Source organism: Pteronotus mesoamericanus, unplaced genomic scaffold (genome assembly GCF_021234165.1).
Source record: "Pteronotus mesoamericanus isolate MK-2021 breed Mesoamerican mustached bat unplaced genomic scaffold, CSHL_Meso_final contig_116, whole genome shotgun sequence".
Lineage (NCBI taxonomy): Eukaryota > Metazoa > Chordata > Mammalia > Chiroptera > Mormoopidae > Pteronotus > Pteronotus mesoamericanus.
This window is the reverse complement of record NW_026555027.1, coordinates 2,799,482-2,809,292: the sequence shown is the minus strand read 5'-3', so window position 1 is coordinate 2,809,292 and position 9,811 is coordinate 2,799,482.

Below are 9,811 nucleotides of genomic sequence, written 5' to 3'. Positions count from 1 at the left end.
AATTTCCTTACTGATTAGGGTGATGTTTAATCTCCTCTCGTCAACCAGAATGGGCTATGCACAAAGGATTTCTGTGTTATTATAGTCATCGCTGCCTTAATGTTCATTTTCCCCCAAAAAAATATTTCCCCTTCATTTTTGTTAGTGAACTGCAAGACTCTCAAATTTCTTGGCAAACCTCAACTCAATCAATATTTTTATTGTACTATTGTTCCCCAGCCTCTCAGTCGTCTAAAGCCCAGCCAATTACGGCCCTGCCTGTGAAGTGCCTTAATTAGTTCACTAACAGGCATTCCCTGTTTAAGGACAGGATCCTGAACAAGCACAGAAAGTCATCCACCTCAAGTAGAATTCTCACCGCGTTGCTTCCTGAACCTGGCTGGGGCCCTCGTCGCGCCTAAGATTAAACTCGAACCCGGTTTCCTAGCAGGCCCTCCGCACGCGGCCCGCGCCTGCCCCGCGTGGGTCCTTCCCTTCCCGCTTCCCGCATTTCCTCCCACCTGTGCTGTGTCGCGAGCTCGCCCTTGTCCTTTAAGGTGGAGACCTACACCCCGCTTCTCTCCAGCGAGCCCCCCACACCCCCTCTAGCAGGGTCTGCTTCCCCTTCCTGCCGGAGCCCCGACGCACGGTTCTGGCAGGCCTGCACCTCGCACCCTGGACTTCGAGCTCCTCAAGCGCCGGGGACGGGGCTTGGTTGCCTCTGCACCCCGCAGTGTCTCGCCCACACTAGGGGGTCAGTAAATGCTGCACCAGGTGGCTGGGTTGAATGGATGTGTAAATGAAACAAGCACACTCACGCACACTCACTCTCTCCTTCCTCTTTCCTCAGCTTTCCTTGTTGGGGCCTGAAATGACCTGAAACCACCAACCTGCAGGGAGGGCGGGGCTGGTGTCCCCGCCGCCTCTGTTGTATCCCCAGCACCTAGGACCGCGCCTGGTGCTCGGTAGATCTCCGCTGACTGTACAGAGGGAGCCTGCAGACGTCCTCCTCAAACGTCGCCCCACTCCCCAGCTCTCCCCAGCCCCGCACGCCTGTCCCCATCGGCTCCCCTGCTCCTGCCCCCACATCCCAATGGCGAGACCGAGCCAAACATGGCAGAAGAAACAGGAGGCCTGGGCCTGTCAGTCACGGCAGGAGCTTCCTGTCCAAGGCAGATCGGATCAGGTGATCGGTCAGCGGACCGCTGAGCCGGCCGAAGGTGCTGCCAGAACAAAGAGCCACCTTCTGCAAGTCCCTGCTTGTCACACCCTCCTTCTTCCACCAGGAATTTTGGGGCAAATACACGGGTTTGGAGCTTAGGTCAGTTCCTCCCCATGTGATGCAATCCAGGAATTGACCGCGTGCCTCTTTTTACCCTGGGTACAAAAAAAAGAGAAAATGGGGTCTGCCGTGGACACGAGGTGCATAACCGTGAGCTGTTATCATTGGCCAGGCAGCTCGTGGAGTCGGCGGCGGTACCAGTGTCCTGCTCTGTTAGGCCTTGTGCTGGGGAGGACGGCTGCTTCCGCCTCTCATCCGTTCCAAGGCTTCCAAGGCCTGGAACGCGGGGGACGCGGTGAAACGCTCTTCACGGGAAGGGTGTCTCGGGCAGGGCCCAGTCTTCTGCGGACGGTTTCCAGGCCTGCGTGGCCGCAGAATCGCTCGGAGCTGCGGTGCCTTGCATGACAAGTGTGGAAGCTGGAAGGACGCTGGGCGCGTGGGCGAGGCACAGGCCGCCCTGCACACACAGGGTCGGCCTGTGCCGCCCGCCCGCCCCGGCGACTCCGCGTAACGGGCCTGTTTGTTACTAAAACCACCGCAGAGCTGGCCCTCCGTGCCCCCACCCCCGAACCCTATCGCCTTGCAGATTCCAGCGGGAACACAATTGTTTTACTTTGTCTTATCTTGTAATTCCCTCCTCCCGTTACTTAGTTTTTTGAAGGCAAGAGCGGTGGGGTCCTTGGCGCGCCCAGCAAGGCAGAGCTTTTGGGGGCGCCCTGGGGGACCACGGCCCCGGGGCATCGCGGCCATAGGCGGCCCACACTTGGAGCCCAGGCTACAGGCCCCTGTGCTCAGGGCGCTTTAGGAGGGGACAGAGGTGAAAATGCTGATCTGACTTTTGCCTCTGGAGCGACAGGGGAAAAACTGGGGGGTCAATGACCGGGCCTCGCTGTCCAGCCCGGAGTCTGTGACGGGCGCATCACAACACGGCTGTCGCGAGACTTCTAACAGCACCATCAGCGACGATGAGAATCGTGGCTCGTGGGTGATGAGCAGGCGGAACCAAGGCCCCGGAGGCGTGTCCGTGGCCCGGCCGGCCTCGCAGCTCGGCCCGTGGCAGCGCCAGGCCCCCTCGCGGGTCCTCGTCATGCTTCCGGGAGGGTACGCTGAGTGGCAGTGCCGGCGACGCGAGGGCGTGGTGACGATAAATGGGGCAAGGGTGACAAAATAGCGAAGTTGGTACGCTATTCACCACAGCACGCGCATGTGTTTGAAGCGTGAACCTGAGGGAGCGGGAGGCCCCTCAGCGGGCGACCGCCCTCCCGGCCCTTGGCTCCCCAGGCCTGGGCCCGGTGGCCGGGGCCTGGCTGCAGCCTCAGGGACGCGTCTGAGACCGAGCAGTGCTCCCCCGCAGCCGGCCCGTCTGGCTGTTCCGTGTGTCCCCAGCTCCTCGCAGACTGGGACTACGTGGGGTCTGCAGGCTCGGACTCCAGGCTAACAGCCTGAGGTCCGAGAAACGCCAGCAGCCGCCCGGCCCCTGATCCAGCCCCCCCACCCCCCGGAGGCCACTCAGCGGACATACTCCCCTGTCAGCAAGCCCGGCCCCTCCCCCACTCGGGGTGCTCGCCTGCCACCTGAGCGTGCGTTTCAGTGGAAAGAAATGATACGGAAAGGGTGTAGCTTTAAACTTAGCTGCCACAATGAACGTGTTCAAAAAGAAGAGCTGGTAGGTCTTTCCGCTGACTGTTGGTCCTTAGCTGAATCAATGAACCATTTCCACGAGCTCCTTCTCAGATTTAAGTGCGATGCATAACCCCCTTTCTGAGCCTGGACAGCAGGCCCTGCCCTGTCCCCCCGAAGCAGCACCCAGGGGAGAAGGGCAGAACCACCCCCCGGAAACTGCTGCCCCCAGCAGCACCCACGCCCGCCCCCTATCCCTCTGCAAACCCAGCGACCTCCACGGAGGACGTCAGAGCTGTCCCCTCTCCAGCAGCCCCCTGTGCCCAGAGGCCATGCCGGGCTGGGACGCAGACCTGAGCTGGAGCCGCGGCCAGTCTCACCCCGGCCGGCGACAGCAGCACCTTGCCCACATCGCCGAAGGCTCTTCTCCCAGCTCTCAGGTGGCTGTGATGGGACTGGCCGGGTCCTATAAGGCAGCTCGTATAAGAAGCAGATAACATAACGCAGTGGCAAAGAAAAAGCAACCAGGAACAGCCATGAGCTCTTCAAACACATACAACCTCCCTGCTCCCCGACGTACCCACAGCCTAGGGGGTGAGGGAGCCGTGGCGAGGCCGGGGCCGGGGCTGGGGCCGGGGCCGGGGCCGGGGCCTGGGCGCGGCTTTGCGAGTCCGCGTGTCCCTCTCCCCCGCCCGGGTCGGGGGCATGCGGGCAGGGCAGGAGCGCTGTCCCAGTGAGCGGTCACCCAGACACTGTGAGCCCGGGGGCAGGAGCGCCCGGGATGGATCAGGAGCCCAGCGCGGCGTCATCCCTGTGGTTTATTCGCATGCATTGCTACGTGCCACGGCTGTGGGGAGAATGATGTTGATTGGAAAGTTTAGAAAAGATCGGTTCTGCTGGCCTGGAGGACTGGACTTGAGCCCAGGTGGGGAGAAAGATGCAAACGTGTCTATTTTTGAACAGATGGAATGACGCCGGAGAAGCATGGGTGTCTCAACCCATTCAGGCTGCCGGAACAAAGTACCACGCGCGGGGGACTGAGACACCACAGAGATGCGTTTCTCCCAGTTCTCGCAGCTGGAAGTCCAAGGCCAGCCTGGGTGGGGGCCGCCCTCTGGGCAGCAGACTTCACTCTGTGCCCTCAGGCAGTGGACGCGTCCGGGCAGCCTCTGGGGTCTCTCCGATAAGGACACCAACCCCATTCACGGGGCTCTACCCTCATGACCTGCTGACCTCCCAGAGGCCCCCTCTGAATACCATCACATGGGGCATTAGCATTCCAACATGTAAATTTTGGGGCATACACAGACATTCAGACCACAGCGATGGGTGACATGGGTTTGGGGGTGGACCCAGGTCACCCCATTCTGTGCAAGGGCTGCCCGGCCTTGGCGCACCGCGTCAGGCTTCCGGTAGAAAACCCTCTGCACACAACTGTCGCTGGTGGTCAGAAAGCACCCTGCTCGCTCCGGCTTTAGTCAAGGGCGACGGCTTCCTCGGGGGCGGCCTCCGTCATGAACCTGTTCAAGACCCCCCAGAGGTGACCCTCCACGGACACCTCCCCGTCCCTGGCCCCGCCTCCTGAGAGGCCCCGCATGGGGTCTGAGGACCCCAGTTCTGTTTCCAACAAATGGCATGATTTTAGCACAAGTTAGTTCATTTTTATTTTTGGATGCGGGGATAAGAGTTCTTGCAAGACCAGCCTCTCTAGGTTGTTAGTTTTGAAGCTCCAATGGAAAATAAGCGTGAAAATGGTGTCATGGCACCTCAGACGACTACCCAGCTTTATTATGTCCACACATGTTTCTTGAGGGCTCAGGGACATACAGGTCTTTACTAACCTTTGTGTTCCTCATAACACCAAACACCTGACCTGCTCGAAATCCCAGGCCTTTTGTGTGGTCCCCAAGGCATGCAGTCCGCAAGCCCCGAGTCTTGGCTCTAAGGCCCAAAACCCCGGAGGCCCGTGAGCCCCAGCAGGTGGCCACTAGTGTACCCTGGCATCATGGGCTGAACGGTGCCTCCCAGATTCACGTGCGGAAGTCCTCAGTCCCCGGACTTCGGAACGTGGCCTTGTTTGGAAGTAGGGCCCTTGCAGGTGTGATTAGTTAAGAGGAGGTCATGCTGGAGCGGGGCGGACCCCTAGTCCCATAGGGCAGGTGGCCTCATCGCAGGGGAAGTTTGGACCCAGACAGGCTCACGGGGAGAAGGCCATGCGGCAGTGGAGGCAGAGCGGGACGGAGCCTCTGCAGCCGGGGAGCGCTGGGTCGCCGGCCGCCACCAGAAGCTGGGAGAGCGCGGGGCGGGGGTGAGGGGCGGGCAGGTGTCCTCACGGCCCCGCCGCCGCCCAGGCCTCAGATGTCGGGCCCCGGGGCTGTGAGGCAGCCGGTCTCCGCTGTTCCGGCCACTCAGTCGCTGGCACTTTGCTGCGCAGGCCCAGCAAACTGATACGGCTGGTATATCTGCCCTGAGAGTCGCCGTGTTTGCCGGACAAGCAGCTGGTGGCCAGGGGGTCGCCCTGGGAAATACCCATCCGCTGCTCCCCAGGAGCGCCGGCTCCCCTGGGGACACCCCGCACAACCCCACGGGGTATGGGGGTGCCCGCGGCCTGTGGTGTGTGTTCTGTGTGTGGTGTGTGTTATGTATGTTCTATGTACGTGTGTGTGGCATGAACAGTGCAGTGTGTGGGGGTGAGTGCTCTGTATGTGTTCTGTGTGGTGTACATGTTCTATACGTGGTGTGTGTGTTCTCTGTGTGTGCATGGCATGTACGGTGTGGTGTGTAGTGTGTGTTCCCTCTGTGGTGTGTGTGTTGCGTGTGGAGCGTGTGTGTGTGGTGTGTGTTTCCGGGGACGAGCAGGCTCAGGGGCCGGGCAGGGGCCGGGCAACCAGGCCACGCTCACCGACGAAAGGCCTCTCCTCAGGCCACGTCTCCCTGGCCCGCTCTCTGCCCTGCGCCCGTCAAACCAAACCGGCTGTACGTCCTCCCGTGAGCCCACAGCAGAGAGCCGGGGAGAGAAGAGGAGGAGGGAAAGGTGTCCTTCCCGAGCCCCTCTCGTTTCCCCTCCCTCTCCTCCTGACCCTTGAACCCAGGGCCGAGTGCAACCTTGGGAACTGGGGTGAGGTGACATTTTCTTGGCGAGCAGCTCAGTTCAGGGCCACAGAGCAAAAAATAGACAGCTGTCTTCTTCGTTAGCTTACAGATAAAGTTGGCGAGACCAGACCACACAACAAAAAAGTGAAACCAAAGATGGTGCTGACCCTTCCACCACCTACGCCCCTCCTCGCCCCAGGTGAACATCTCCACGCACAGCACACGCAGCGGGACCCACCTGGCCTCCGGCCACGCTCTGGAGACCGGCGCAGCATCGCCGTGAAAATGGGGTGCGCGTGTGGGGGGACCTGCGTGGCCCTGGCCATGCAGCCTCTGGCTTTGGAACGTGAGCCCCGCACAGGCCCCAGAGGCGAGCAGAGCCCGCCGCCGGCCTGGGGGCCGATCCCCGCGTGGACGGGCTCTGTGCTGCGCTCCGGGGCCGCCCGGGAAGTTATGCAGCCGCATGGACCGAGCCGGGCCGCTCATGCACCTGCATATTTCGGGCCGTCCCTCGGCCGGTGGGGACTGTTTGCATGGAATGACCTGGTGTCGCTGGGCCAGGGACAAATTTGTTTTTGAAAACATCATTTCCTGGAATAGCTTGTGAAGAACTAAATGCCAAAAATGGAAGGCATCCAGGCACCAGAAACCCTCTCCGCCACATTCCTCCATCCAAGATGACTCGTCAGGCACGACCGTTGCCTCAGCCTCTCGCGCAGGGGTGGGCGCCCTGCCCCTGTGGAGCCTGGGCCCGGGCCTCCGCTTCCAGAGTGGACGGCGCTCTCCTGCCGGCAGGGAGGGCAGTGGGCGGCTGGGCTGTCCGAGGCGGCCGCGGGTGACATGCGGCCTGTGAACGGTGGCGCCCGGGCGTGTGTTCCCCTGACCCCTCACCATGACCCCTGAGCGAGAGGAACGGAGAAGCGGTTGAGAGCCCAAGGTCACGCCACCAGGCAGAGGCGCCTTTGACCCCCACACTCTCCCTGTCCCTCTAAAACATGGAGAGTAAACAGTGCATTGACTTGGATAACTCAGTCGGGCTGGTTGCGTATAAATGAGTTCTTGTGGGTTTTGCGTGAGTTATCACAAGTTCATGAGTGTGTGTCTGAATGTGAGCCGGGGCAGCCCTTCTTCTCCCCTGGGAGACAACGGGCTGCTCTTTGTCAAGGGCAAACCCAAAGGGGCCGCCGTCGCATTGCAGCCCAGTAGAGAGTCACCAAGAGACAGGGGCTAGGAGGGAACAGAGCGCCCCGTGCCGTGGTCGGCCACAGGGCCGGGCAGAAGACGGCAAGGAAGGCGAACTGGATCCAGTCGAGCCCGGGAGCCGCAGCGACTGGCTCCCAGCTGCCCTGAGCCGCCCTCTGCCCCAGAGGTTCCGCTCAGCTGCGCCCCAGTGTCCTTGCTGCCAGGGTCGGCACTCTGGTTCCGGAAGGTTCTGCCCCCAGAAGTCCCTGAGGGGGTCGCCGTGGGTGACCTCTGGCTGCTCTCGGAGCTTCCAGCCACAGCCAGAAAGGCGGAGAGCAAGCAGCTGGCTGCCCAGGCCACCCCAGTCCTGACCCAGGAGGGGCGACTGCATTCCATAAACCGAGCATTCGAACATCATCCTGCAGAAATGGGAATTGTACATATTGCTCGTGGGGATACAAAATAGCGCGGCCACTGTAGGTGCGCCTGGAATATACCCAAATGAACTCAAAGTAGGTGTTCAAACAAAAAGGTACACAGCGTTGTTCACAGCAGCGCTGTCCACAGTGGCCGGAAGCGGGCAACGCCCCGAAGGCCGTCGGCGAATGACTAGGTAAACAAAACGCCGTGAATCCGTACAGCGCGATACGGCCTGGCCCAAAAAAGGAATGGGTTCTTGATACGCGCAACGACTCGGATGAGCCTAGAAAAATGATGCCGAATGAAAGAAGCCAGATACAAAGGCCCCATATTGTGTGGCTCCAGTTATTTGAAATGTCTAGAAGAGGCAAATCCGTAGCGACAGAAAGCGGACTTGTGGTTGCCGGGGGCCAGCAGGGCAGAGACGGCGAGCTGCTGCTGGACGGCGCTGGGCGGGTGCTGGGGGTGATGGAAATTCTGGAACTGGAACGTGCTTAGTGCCCCTGGGCTGTACACTTTGAAATGGTTAAAATTATAAAGTTCATACTGTGTGTGCATTTTATCAAACCTGGGGGGGGGGGAGGAGACTGAAAAACAAAGTTATCCGGCAATTTTCTAAGTTCACAAAATGTGATTACTTGCAAAGAAACTTGACCCACCGCAGATTAAACAAGAGGTTCCGCGCTCCGAGTCACCCTGGGACGTCGGCTTTGCCTCATCTGGACACATCGCCTTTTCAGGCTCCGTGCTGGGGACCCGGGGCCCGAGTGCGAGGACCGTCCTTGTGAACCGCCCCGTCCGGGGAATTCCCGAGCTTGCCCGGTACCGTCCTCACGTGTCCCCTCAGCCTCACACCTACGTTGTGAGAGAGACAGGGCTGTGGTTCCTACCTTCTTACAGGAGAAGAAGCTGAGACTCGTGGGGATGAGGGGTAGTCACATCGCAAGCTAATGTTTTGTGATATAGTCTTTCCTATAAGTCAGCCCTCGATCCCTGCCCAGGTCATCCAACCTGGGCCTTAAGAACCGAAAGCGCCGGGCCACCTATACTGCCACCAGCCCTCCAGGTGACACTGGCACCGAGAAATAACAGGGAGCCAGTTATTTCTGGCCAGTTATTTCATAGACACAGGGGACTCTGCCGTTCACTTAGCTTTTGTTAACGCAGATTCTCTCCAAACCTGTACTAATCCAATAACGATAATAATCACTCAGAAATGATCAGGAATAACGTCACACAAGAGAATCGGGGGGAACCGAATCTGAGTCCCGAGAGCCCAGCTCTGGCCCGGGCCCGGGAGGCAAGGGGCGGCGGGCGCCCCGCGAGGCAGAAAGAGGGACGGGGTCAAGGTGGAGCACGCGGGACGGCTCCAGGTGACTCGCCCTCTGGCAGTGCCATCCACGGTCCAACGTCCTCTTATGCTTCTTTGGGCTGCAGAGCCATGTGGTTTTTGCACCATCTCTTGTAAGCATGTTTTTCTCAGTTTTGATAAACACACGTTGTTTTCCTCAGTCCCGATGGGCACGCGCTGTTTACATCAGCTCTGACAGGCACCTGTCACCTGGGAGAGGGTGGCGTGGCCCTTCCCAGAAGCACATGCTGTCTGCCGCGGCCACCGTGTCGCTGAGGGGCTGTGCCCCCCCGCCACCCTGACCCATGGTGTCGCTCTACCTCGGGGCTCTGGGCCTCGTGCCCTCCCCGCAGCGCCTCGCAGCCCCTTCCCGAGGCCTCTCAGGCCCGACCCTTGGGGCAGAGAACCCCAAGGGAGGCAGGTGGTGAGGAAATGAGGGGACAGCTCAGGGTCTTAAAACTAATACAGAAGAAAATTTTATTTGTCGTTTTCTCTCCCCAAGATCAGTCACTTGGCCAAGTCCTTTCAAAAAAAATCTCAAGAACCCAAGCGCTCTTAGATTGAACCATGTAACATCCGTCTGTGCAAGTGTAACGGGCAGAATTTTGTCCCCACGAAGATGTGCTAAAGTCCTATTCCCAGTACGTGTGACTGTGACCTTATTTGGAAATAGGGTCTTTGCAGATGTCATCCAGTGAATATGGGGTCCTAGTGGATATGGGTGGGCCCCAACCCAACGGCTGGTGTCCTTCTAAGAAGGACATCTGGACACAGGGGCACAGGGAAGAAGACAGGTGACAACAGAAGCAAAGATGGGAGGGACGCGGCCATGAGCTAAGGCGCACCAAGCATTGCAGCGACCTTCAGAAGCCGGGAGAGACACG